The sequence below is a fragment of the Aulonocara stuartgranti genome, assembly GCF_965226115.1.
Source record: "Aulonocara stuartgranti genome assembly, chromosome: 12".
Classification (NCBI taxonomy): Eukaryota; Metazoa; Chordata; class Actinopteri; order Cichliformes; family Cichlidae; genus Aulonocara; species Aulonocara stuartgranti.
In genome coordinates, this window is record NC_138948.1 from 35,844,623 (window position 1) to 35,855,906 (window position 11,284).

Consider the following 11,284-nt stretch of genomic DNA (forward strand, 5'->3'; position numbering starts at 1 on the left):
CAGAATTAAAACTCCCACTTGGAACAGTGTGACATAAAATAATAATAATTTAAAAAAGAAAAAAAAAAAACAGAACAGAATCTACCACATAGAGTTATTATTAGGCTTGCAATCTCATGAAATAACTTATCTAATAAAATATTTTAGGATGCAGAGAAATGTCAGCAATCGATTATTTAGTGGATGGACAGACTTGAAATGATTTGTAAGATTAGAATAAGTTTTTTCTTTTATCAGACTCACTTAAACATATTCACCACACATCAGTTGTCTGTCGTTTTGTTCGTATACGTCTCACACAGTGACCAGGACAGGTCAGCTGCTTGTCATCTGCTCAACTAACTTAATTGCTGTCTCGCTGCCTTTTAAGAACAGTGAAAGAAAACAGCAGTTTGGTGAGATTGAGGATAATGGGCTGCCTTTTGCAACCAGCAGCCTATGAAATGACAGTAAATGCCTCAACCTGCAAAGGCCACCATTTGGTGTGAATTAATTCTTTGTAATTGTGTGCAAGACGCAGATTTAAAATGCAGTTCCATTGTCAGACTGAGGAACATCAAGTAGCGGGCTTTTATGCAAGTTAACAAAGCACAAAAAATTAGATATATTAAAGCCACTGTGAGTTGGTTATTATGTGTTCAATCAACTCAGTCGCTTTGCCATTTAGTTTCATTTTGTCATTATGGGAAGGAGGATTTTGGATAAAACTCCTCCATTTATCCAGACTTGGAACCGACATTAGAAGTGCTGGGTTGTGTCTCTTCCTGGAATAAAACCAGAGATCTTTCACATGCAAAGGTGAAAGTGTTAATCACTATACAATGGAGCGACTAAATAAAGTTTATACACTGTAACAAAGAAAAAATCCATAGAATAGTCCAAATCCAAAGTCTGACCAGAAAATTACCAGTGCAATTTCTATTAACCTTATGGGGAATTCCAGTATTTGTAAAACAGAACAATTTATCATTTTAAAGAACTGTGAAATGTTTTATTAATAATTTCTGTAGTTAATGGGCACTTTCATCTGTTCAGTTTTGTATCCTCTATGTCAATAATGGACGTTTCCTTCACTGGTCGGAAAATTCAGTGTACATCATTAATCATATAAATTGAATAATTCAGCATATCTTCATCATTTGCCAGAAATGTATTTAGCACTAAAGTTTTATAACGACCTAATCTAGCCATTGTTACGACCCTGAGGCCACAGACCGTAACAGCCATCAGTAGCCCACAAATTGTGGTAAAAACCCAGTTAGTTTCCTCACCTTTAAAATGCTATTAAAATAGATATAAATCACTAGACTAATAGAATATAATGCTTCTAATTACTAAACAGAAAGATGATCAAACAAAGTTGGGATATATAAAGACTAAACATGATTTCTGTGTGCATTGTATAGACATTCTCTTGCCTGTGAATATTATAGTTCTGTGCACCTGTGGACCACCTGAAGTAGCGCGTTAGCATAGCATACAGTCGATGGGTTTGTCTTTCATTTTTCTGAAATCTTGAATGGGTCCCGAATATGCTGAGGCATCCGCTGAAAATCACGGGATGTAACGGTAGCTTGATGAATGTGACAGTACAAGTTTAATCTGCATTCTGCACTAAGTGCATAAAAGTTGCTCTGTGTGACTATGTGCGAAGGCAGCCTGAGACTTAAGTGAAGTCGTGAAGTGTGGGTGAGGTGGGAACTAAATTGCACAGCTTGCCTATGTCAGTTTGTCAAGTCTCTGGCAGTGCAGCAGGGTGCAAAGTGAAGACTGACAGCAGTTGGTCTGTGAGTGTAGACTCAAGCACAGTCAGGTGTTCCTGTGCTGTCTAAGCCAGTTGGAGCAGCAGTCAATCTCCACCTGCCTCTTGTCACTGCACATTGTTGTTGATCTGTGGGGTCGAGCCCATGCAAGAATTTCTCATCATGAGCCCATGCAAGAATTTCTCATCATGACACCTTACCTGACTGCTCTCAAATCTTAGCTCTGTTTTCTGTTGTCAACTCCCCACAGTGTACTGCCCCACAGTCACTTAGATTTGCTGTCAGTGATGAGTAGCACGAACAGGACAAGATGAAGGGCTCAAAGGAATTTTTCTAAATTAAGTCTATCAAACGGTTCCGTCCTGCTGGGATGTAAAATGCCAGATTGAGTCCTTGGCCTGTTTTGTTTCTGACATCATCCAGATCCATGATCCACAGTCATGATTCCAGTGTTTTGTGTTTGTTTATGAAGGCTACTGTATATTTGTGATATTATCCCAGATCCATACATCCATTTTTTTTCATCGCTTGTCCAATTCAGGGTCAATCACCAGCCTATTGCAGGGATAGCGCACAGAGACAGAGAACCATTTATGCTCCCATTCGTAGCTACAACCTATTTAGAATCATCAGTTATACTAACAAGAATGTCCTTGGACTGTGGAGGAAGCCATGCATGCACAGGCAGACTGCACACACCAAAATGCCCCAGCGAGCTGGTAGATTCGAATCCAGACCCTTCTTGCTGTGAGGTAATGATGCTGTCCAGATCTTTTCCAGAAAAAAAGATGCTGTTGCCGAAACAAATGTTTGAGTGTCTTGGGTGGTGCAATAGGACCATCAGTCTTAACTGCTTATCAACTTCAGGATCACAGAGATGGCAAGGCAAGAGATGAGCCATTGCAACGTTTCAACAATAAAATGCCTACATTAAGAACTTTATCTGCTAATGTTCAGCAAGTAACATTCACCATAATTTTTGCCATCTTATTTCATCAATTTAGCATGCTAACATTAGCTATTTAGTAAAAAATAAAACAGACATATGAGGTAAAGGGAATTTTGATAGAACAGGGTTAAACTCAGTAGAATGTCTGTACAGCATACTGACACTGACTTTATTTTGGACTTGGAGGAAAAGTAACGATATCTGTCCTCTGGGTAACATGAATGAAATATTTGTGCTCAGAGAAAAAAAATCAAATAAAAATGCACAACTGGAATACCATTGGGAGAGATGGAATATAGGAAGCTCTCCGTTTACAGTTCTCTAGATAGAAGGTTCTATTTGCGTGTACTCACATTGATGGAATGTAGAGATGGACCTGGTTACAGAATCAGAGCTCCAGTCTTGCTTTTGCAGTATGCACAAGCCGTGCTGTGCCTGGCAGGCTGCAAAAGTTGGGAGGAGCAGGAACGATGTGCAGCCGTCCTTGTGCAACAAACAGAAGCATAAGCTAAGAATCAGAGGTAGCAGCCGATGTTATGCATGTATGTAAATATCCTCTAAAACACCAGTTGGGTAGCTGGAGGGATGAGGGGCATTTATATCATTTTACTTTCTTTTGTAAAAGATAATACTCATAATAATACTTATTCACTTATTTTCAGGAGATGGAGAGGAGCTGGGGGATCAGTGCAGTGAGGCAGGGTATTTGAAGATTAATGCTTTCAGATGTGTCATTTAATGCAGACATTTTTCTTTATTGATTTTTTTCCCTCTGCGTGGTCCTATTGCATGCTGTGATATCACAGATGACACATTGGCTCTGTGATATTCGTATAGCATTCATGACCTTTATGTGGGCAGCAGTGCTTTGCAGAAGCTGAATGCAACTCAAGCAGCCCAAATGGCCTTCACGACACAAGCTTCAAACAGCAGCACTGGTTGCTGCTTCCATCTTGAGATTTCAGCGCTCACTAACTCACTTCAGCCATCGAGTGGCATCTCCCACAACTGTTTCTTCTGTGCTTACTGATGTGTAAGCACTATCCACTCAGGATAATGAACATGATCACCTTTTGTTTGGTATTGATTGTCATTGATTCACAGTCATGATGGAAAATCACAAATCATTGCATCAAATAACATGCAAGGTGACAGTGTTTTTTTTCTCAAAATCAATAGAGTTATAAGCCATTATCTGTAACACAGGCTGTATAGTTTTCTTTTTTCTGTGAAGTATTTTTTAACCTTTGAATAATCCTTTAAAGTAATGCAGACACATATAAATTCTGAGTGCACTTTAGACTCTCATCACAATTCATAAAAAAATCGGGACCTCTTACATAAATTCACTCAAGTATCTCAAATACTATATATATATATGTATGTATGTATGTATGTATGTATGTATGTATGGCAACAGAGCCGTAAGCGTAAACCTGCCGGGGAGCAGGTTTACTTTATGTAAACAGGATTAGATCGCGGCCACGCAGGTATGCCCGCGTCATTCATACGAAAGCAACAGCGATATTCCACCACTGTTTCACCATAAATAAATAACATCAATGTAACTAAAGACAATGCAGCACCTGATCCATTTATTGATTTCACACAGGTCATTTCCTAAAAAAGGGAAATGTACTATTAACATTCTATTACATGTATGTGATTATTACAGATGTAATTCATATTTCAGAGTAGTAATTGTAAATTACTTCGTGTAATCAAGATGAGAGACCACGGCTATAAAAGCGAAGGTGGATTTGGGAAGTCTGTCGCAGCCATGTCCTGTCCGTATACGCGAGCCACCCATTGCGGAAGGTGCAAGATTGATAAGGAGAGTCCTCAGAATCCAGCGTATATTGCGGGACAGACAGGATCCTTTAGCTCAGCGCGACAGTGTGCTCATAGAGAGATATCGATTTTCCCGTGAGGGTATTATTCACTTAACCAACTTGTTGACGAGGGGGTGCAGGACCACCACCTGTCTTTTGTTGCTCTGCCCTTTTCTTGGTTGCTGTTATAAACAAACAGATTATTCCAGGGTCTCTTTCCAAGAGACTAAAAGCAATATAAGTGATAAATATTACCATTCTGTAGAATATTCTTATATTTCACTTTTACCTGTTCCCATGTTCTAGTGGGTCCTGTCGTGGCTCTAATGTGAAAGAGGATAAAATATAACATATTATAATATAATGTAATATAATATTGGATAATATAGTGTAATATAATAAATCTACCCTACCGCCTACTGGTGTTGGCCAGAGGGGCCGATGGCGCGATATGGCAGCCTGGCTTCTGTCAGTCTGCCCCAGGGCAGCTGTGGCTACAACTGTAGCTGCCTCCACCAGTGTGTGAATGTGAGAGTGACTGAATAGTGGCATTGTAAAGCGCTTTGGGTGCCTTGAAAAGCACTATATAAATCCACTCCATTATTATTGTTATTATTAAATTACTTACGAGTTTGATTTGTCAGCAACTTCCTGCCAGCCCTCGCTCCTTGCTTTTGCAGCCTTTGCAGTGTTCCCTTGCGTTCTGATTAAACTCTGAAACTCCTGAAATCCCTCACTCAAGAGTTCTTGCTCTGCTGCCGAAAAATACCGAGCCGAGCGGGCTCCGTCGACATTTTCGCCGACCAATCAGAGGGTTGCCGATCAATGTTTCTACTATCGATGCGTAGCCCCTTTTACGACACCCAGTGATGTCACATTACTGCGTCCAGCTGTACTAATCGTCAACAGCAGGTGTGTTCGGGGAACCGGATTAGCGCGCTCACGGTTAGCGCGATGGTTTGGTCTTGGATGTTTCATTTGATCTTGGATGTAGTAAGCGACGTACGAAGCACAGGGCCCAGGTTTGCACACACAGTAGCTGGTATTTTGGCCCATTCCTCCATGCAGATCTTCTCGAGAGCAGTGATGTTCTGGGGCTGTCGCCGAGCAACACGGACTTTCAACTCCCACCACAGATTTTCTATGGGGTTGAGGTCTGGAGACTGGCTAGGCCACTCCAGGACTTTCAAATGCTTCTTACGGAGCCACTCCTTTGTTGCCCGGGCGGTGTGTTTTGGATCATTGTCATGTTGGAAGACCCAGCCTCGTTTCATCTTCAAAGTTCTCACTGATGGAAGGAGGTTTTGGCTCAAAATCTCACGATACATGGCCCCATTCATTCTGTCCTTAACACGGATCAGTCGTCCTGTCCCCTTGGCAGAAAAACAGCCCCATAGCATGATGTTTCCACCCCCATGCTTCACAGTAGGTATGGTGTTCTTGGGATGCAACTCAGTATTCTTCTTCCTCCAAACACGACGAGTTGAGTTTATACCAAAAAGTTCTACTTTGGTTTCATCTGACCACATGACATTCTCCCAATCCTCTGCTGTATCATCCATGTGCTCTCTGGCAAACTTCAGACGGGCCTGGACATGCACTGGCTTCAGCAGCGGAACACGTCTGGCACTGCGGGATTTGATTCCCTGCCGTTGTAGTGTGTTACTGATGGTGACCTTTGTTACTTTGGTCCCAGCTCTCTGCAGGTCATTCACCAGGTCCCCCCGTGTGGTTCTGGGATCTTTGCTCACCGTTCTCATGATTATTTTGACCCCACGGGGTGAGATCTTGCGTGGAGCCCCAGATCGAGGGAGATTATCAGTGGTCTTGTATGTCTTCCATTTTCTGATGATTGCTCCCACAGTTGATTTTTTCACACCAAGCTGCTTGCCTATTGTAGATTCACTCTTCCCAGTCTGGTGCAGGTCTACAATACTTTTCCTGGTGTCCTTCGAAAGCTCTTTGGTCTTGGCCATGGCGGAGTTTGGAGTCTGACTGTTTGAGGCTGTGGACAGGTGTCTTTTATACAGATGATGAGTTCAAACAGGTGCCATTCATACAGGTAACGAGTGGGGGACAGAAAAGCTTCTTACAGAAGACGTTACAGGTCTGTGAGAGCCAGAGATTTTCCTTGTTTGAGGTGACCAAATACTTATTTTCCACCCTGATTTACGAATAAATTCTTTACAAATCCTACCATGTGAATTCATGGATTTTTTTTTCACATTCTGTCTCTCACAGTTGAAGTGTACCTCTGGTGCAAATTACTGACCTCTGTCATCATTTTAAGTGGGGGAACTTGCACAATCGGTGGCTGACTAAATACTTTTTTGCCCCAATGTACATACATACATACATACATACATACATATATACATATATATACATATATATATACATACATATATATATATATATATATATATATATATATACATACATACATACATATATATATATAAAAATTCTGAGGGGGTGCTATGGGCTCTTCTGGACAGAGATCTCCGATGTTGTTCCCGGGATCTGCTGGAGCCACTCGCCTAGCCTGGGAGTCACCGCACCTAGTGCTCCGATTACCACGGGGACCACCGTTACCTTCACCCTCCACATCCTCTCGAGCTCTTCTCTGAGCCCTTGGTATTTCTCCAGCTTCTCGTGTTCCATCTTCCTGATATTGCTGTCATTCGGAACCGCTACATCGATCACTACGGCCGTCTTCTTCTGTTTGTCTACCACCACTATGTCCGGTTGGTTAGCCACCACCATTTTGTCCGTCTGTATCTGGAAGTCCCACAGGATCTTAGCTTGGTCATTCTCCACCACCCTTGGGGGCATCTCCCATTTTGACCTCGGGACTTCCAGATTGTACTCGGCACAGATGTTCCTGTACACTATGCCGGCCACTTGGTTATGGCGTTCCATGTATGCCTTGCCTGCTAGCATCTTGCACCCTGCTGTTATGTGCTGGATTGTCTCTGGGGCATCTTTACACAGCCTGCACCTGGGGTCTTGCCTGGTGTGATAGACCCCAGCCTCTATGGATCTTGTACTCAGAGCTTGTTCTTGTGCTGCCATGATTAGTGCCTCTGTGCTGTCTTTCAGTCCAGCTTTGTCCAGCCACTGGTAGGATTTCTGGATATCAGCCACCTCCTCTATCTGCCGGTGGTACATACCGTGCAGGGGCCTGTCCTTCCATGATGGTTCCTCGTCTCCCTCCTCTTTCTTGGGTTTCTGCTGCCTGAGGTATTCACTGAGCACTCGGTCAGTTGGGGCCATTTTCCCAATGTATTCTTGGATGTTCGTTGTCTCATCCTGGACTGTGCTGCTGACACTCACCAGTCCCCGGCCCCCTTCCTTCCGCTTAGCGTACAGCCTCAGGGTGCTGGACTTGGGGTGAAACCCTCCATGCATGGTAAGGAGCTTTCTTGTCTTTATGTCAGTGGCTTCTATCTCCTCCTTTGGCCAGCCTATTACCCCAGCAGGGTACCTGATCACGGGCAGGGCGTACGTGTTGATGGCCCGGATCTTGTTCTTACCATTCAGCTGACTCCTCAGGACTTGCCTGACCCTCTGCAGGTACTTGGTGGTTGCAGCTTTTCTAGCGGCCTCTTCATGGTTCCCATTTGCCTGTGGGATCCCCAAGTACTTGTAACTGTCCTCTATGTCTGCAATGTTGCCTTCTGGTAGTTCAATCCCCTCAGTTCTGACTACCTTCCCTCTCTTTGTTACCATCCGACTACACTTCTCCAGTCCGAACGACATTCCAATGTCATTGCTGTATAGCCTGGTAGTGTGGATCAGTGAATCGATGTCTCGTTCACTCTTGGCATACAGCTTGATGTCATCCATGTACAGGAGGTGGCTGACAACTGCTCCGTTCCGTAGTCGGTATCCGTAGCCAGTCTTGTTAATGATCTCACTGAGGGGGTTCAGGCCTATGCAGAACAGCAGTGGGGACAGAGCGTCTCCTTGGTAGATCCCACACTTGATGGTGACTTGTGCTATGGGCTTGGAGTTGGCCTCTAGTGTTGTACGCCACATCCCCATTGAGTTCCTGATGAAGGCTCTTAGGGTCCCATTGATCTTGTACAATTCTAGGGATTCCAGTATCCAGCTGTGGGGCATTGAGTCATAGGCCTTCTTGTAATCAATCCAGGCAGTGCACAGGTTGGTCAGTCTGGTCTTGCAGTCTCGGCTGATTGTTCTGTCTACCAGTAGCTGGTGTTTTGCGCCTCTGGTATTCTTGCCAATTCCTTTCTGTGTCCCGCTCATGTATTGACCCATGTGCCTGTTCATCTTAGCCGATATGATGCCTGACAGGAGCTTCCATGTAGTACTGAGGCAGGTTATTGGTCGGTAGTTGGAGGGGACCGGTCCCTTCTTGGGGTCCTTGGGGATCAGGACCGTCCAGCCTTTGGTTAGCCGTTCCGGGTGTCTCTCGTTAACTAGCAGCTGGTTCATTTGTGCTGCCAGACGCTCGTGGAGTGCAGTCAGCTTCTTTAGCCAGTAGGCGTGAACCATGTCGGGCCCTGGTGCTGTCCAACTCTTCATACTGGAGACCCTTTCTTGGATATCTGCCACTGTGATGGTTACTGGACCCTGTTCAGGGAGGTCGCTGTGGTCTGCCCTCAGATCCTCTAGCCACTGAGCATTGCCGTTATGGGTTGCATCCTTCTCCCATATGCTCTTCCAGTATTGCTCCGTCTCCAGCCTTGGTGGTGCTGTTCTCTTATTGTTCCCTTGCCACTGAGAGTACACCTTTGCTGGTTCTGTGGAGAACAGCTGGTTTATTCTCCTGCCTTCTATCTCTCTGGTGTACCTCCTCAAGCGGCTGGCCAAGGCTGTGAGTCTTTGCTTGGCAGTTTCCAAGGCCTCAGATATGGACAGCTTGCTGTATTTCTTAGGCACCTTATTTGTCGCACCTTTCTGCAACTCCGTTAGTTGGCTAACCTCCCTCCGTGCTACTTTGATCTTGCCCTCTAGCCTCCTTCTCCATGGAGGGTACTGCCCCTTGTCGCTGTTCAACTTGTAGCCAAGCATCTCACTGATCACTGCTGCCGTATTGTAGATCAGCTTGTTAGTGTTGGTAATCGTGGTTGTAGGTATTGCCCGTAGTGCTGCATTAACATCATCTAGCAGACCTTCTGAGGGTACTTCACGTAATCTTGGTAACCGGCTACGGGGGATCCAGGTTTCAAGCTTGGCCATGATCCTATTTTTCAGGTCAGTTCCTCTCGCACTCAACGATCCTTCTCCTATCGTACTTGGGGCTATGTACCCAATCTCGGGTGGGGGTGATGATATCGCCCCCCTGACCTGGCGTCCTGACTCCTCCTTGCCGTAGCATTTGTGTTGTACCTCGTCAATCTCTAGCTGTGAGAGCAGTCCCTTCTTTCGAATGTTGGAACACTGAGCTACTAGTTGTTTCGCCGTCATTGTGGATGTTGGGTATCGAAGAATCCATAGGTCCGTCATCCTATTCATGTAGCCCCTTCCGCCAGGGTTACTTGCATAGTAGCATTCCAACAACAGTGTTACTCTCTAAAAACTGATAGACCTAACTATACATGCTGAACGACAGAGCAAACTCTGCCACTTAAAACCCAAGAGAACAAACACTATTCTATTCTTTTAACTGCAATACACAAAAAAACCCTCTTTACTAATGAATCATGTATCCCATTTGGGCTGATGACTTGCAGATGTTCCACTTCCCAAACCTGACAAGTGTGGGGTAGGATTGCTCACATCCTTTACTCACAATATTCTCAGAAGTCAGGCCTACGCAGGGTCAGTCAGCACAGCTGGCAACTCCTATTTTTGTCCAGGTTAAAAAGTCAAAAAGCCCAGCCAAGCCATGCACCACTGTGCATCTTGCAATCAGGATTTATTTAGGTTGGAGTCGTTTCCATTTGCGACCCTGTCTGCATGCAGGCGATGAGTGAGATAGAGCAGATTTAGTAGTTCTCTGCTGATAGCTCCGCTTTTATTACTCATCTTCCAAAGGACAGCAGTACTGCTTGACTGGGTCAACCGACTTGTGCATAATGCATATTTGATAGACATCAGTGCTTTAAAATCAACGAATGTGAATCCTGTTATGTGGGAGGAACACAAGATACCATGGATACCACTGTGCATCATTTGATTTTTTGATATCACATAATCATTTGTTTGTCTTCTTAGAAAACAAGCGTTATTGTGATTAGCTTCTAAAATATGACAGGACATGCATGAAAAGCTGGCCTTCTCCCCTTCATTTTGTCCTTTTTAATATGCAAATAGCATACTTACCAAAATATATCGCACAAAGGAAATATGCTAAATATGCACCAAGGGAACACAGATTTGCCTGGGGAAAGTCATGTACTCACACAAACAGGCTATAAAATGCAAAACGGGAAATATCTGTGATAGGACGCACATACAGGATGAAACTATGAACGTTTGTGATTTATTCTCTGAATAATTCTGTCATTTTGTTATTATTAGTTTCTACTCCTTAACACGTCGGGTTTTTCAATTTTAAAATTGAAATCTACTTTTTCAGTCCCCTTTCTGCAACATAGGCTACCTGAATCTATACTGAAATGTATTAAATTAATTCATGAAAAATACATGGCCTATAAATTATCATCCATGCTTTAATGTTGATTTATTAAAAAGAAATGATAAACTATCATAGCTTTGGTATAATGTCTAAACAATAGCTTTTAAACTTGTTCAAGCATGTCCCACTT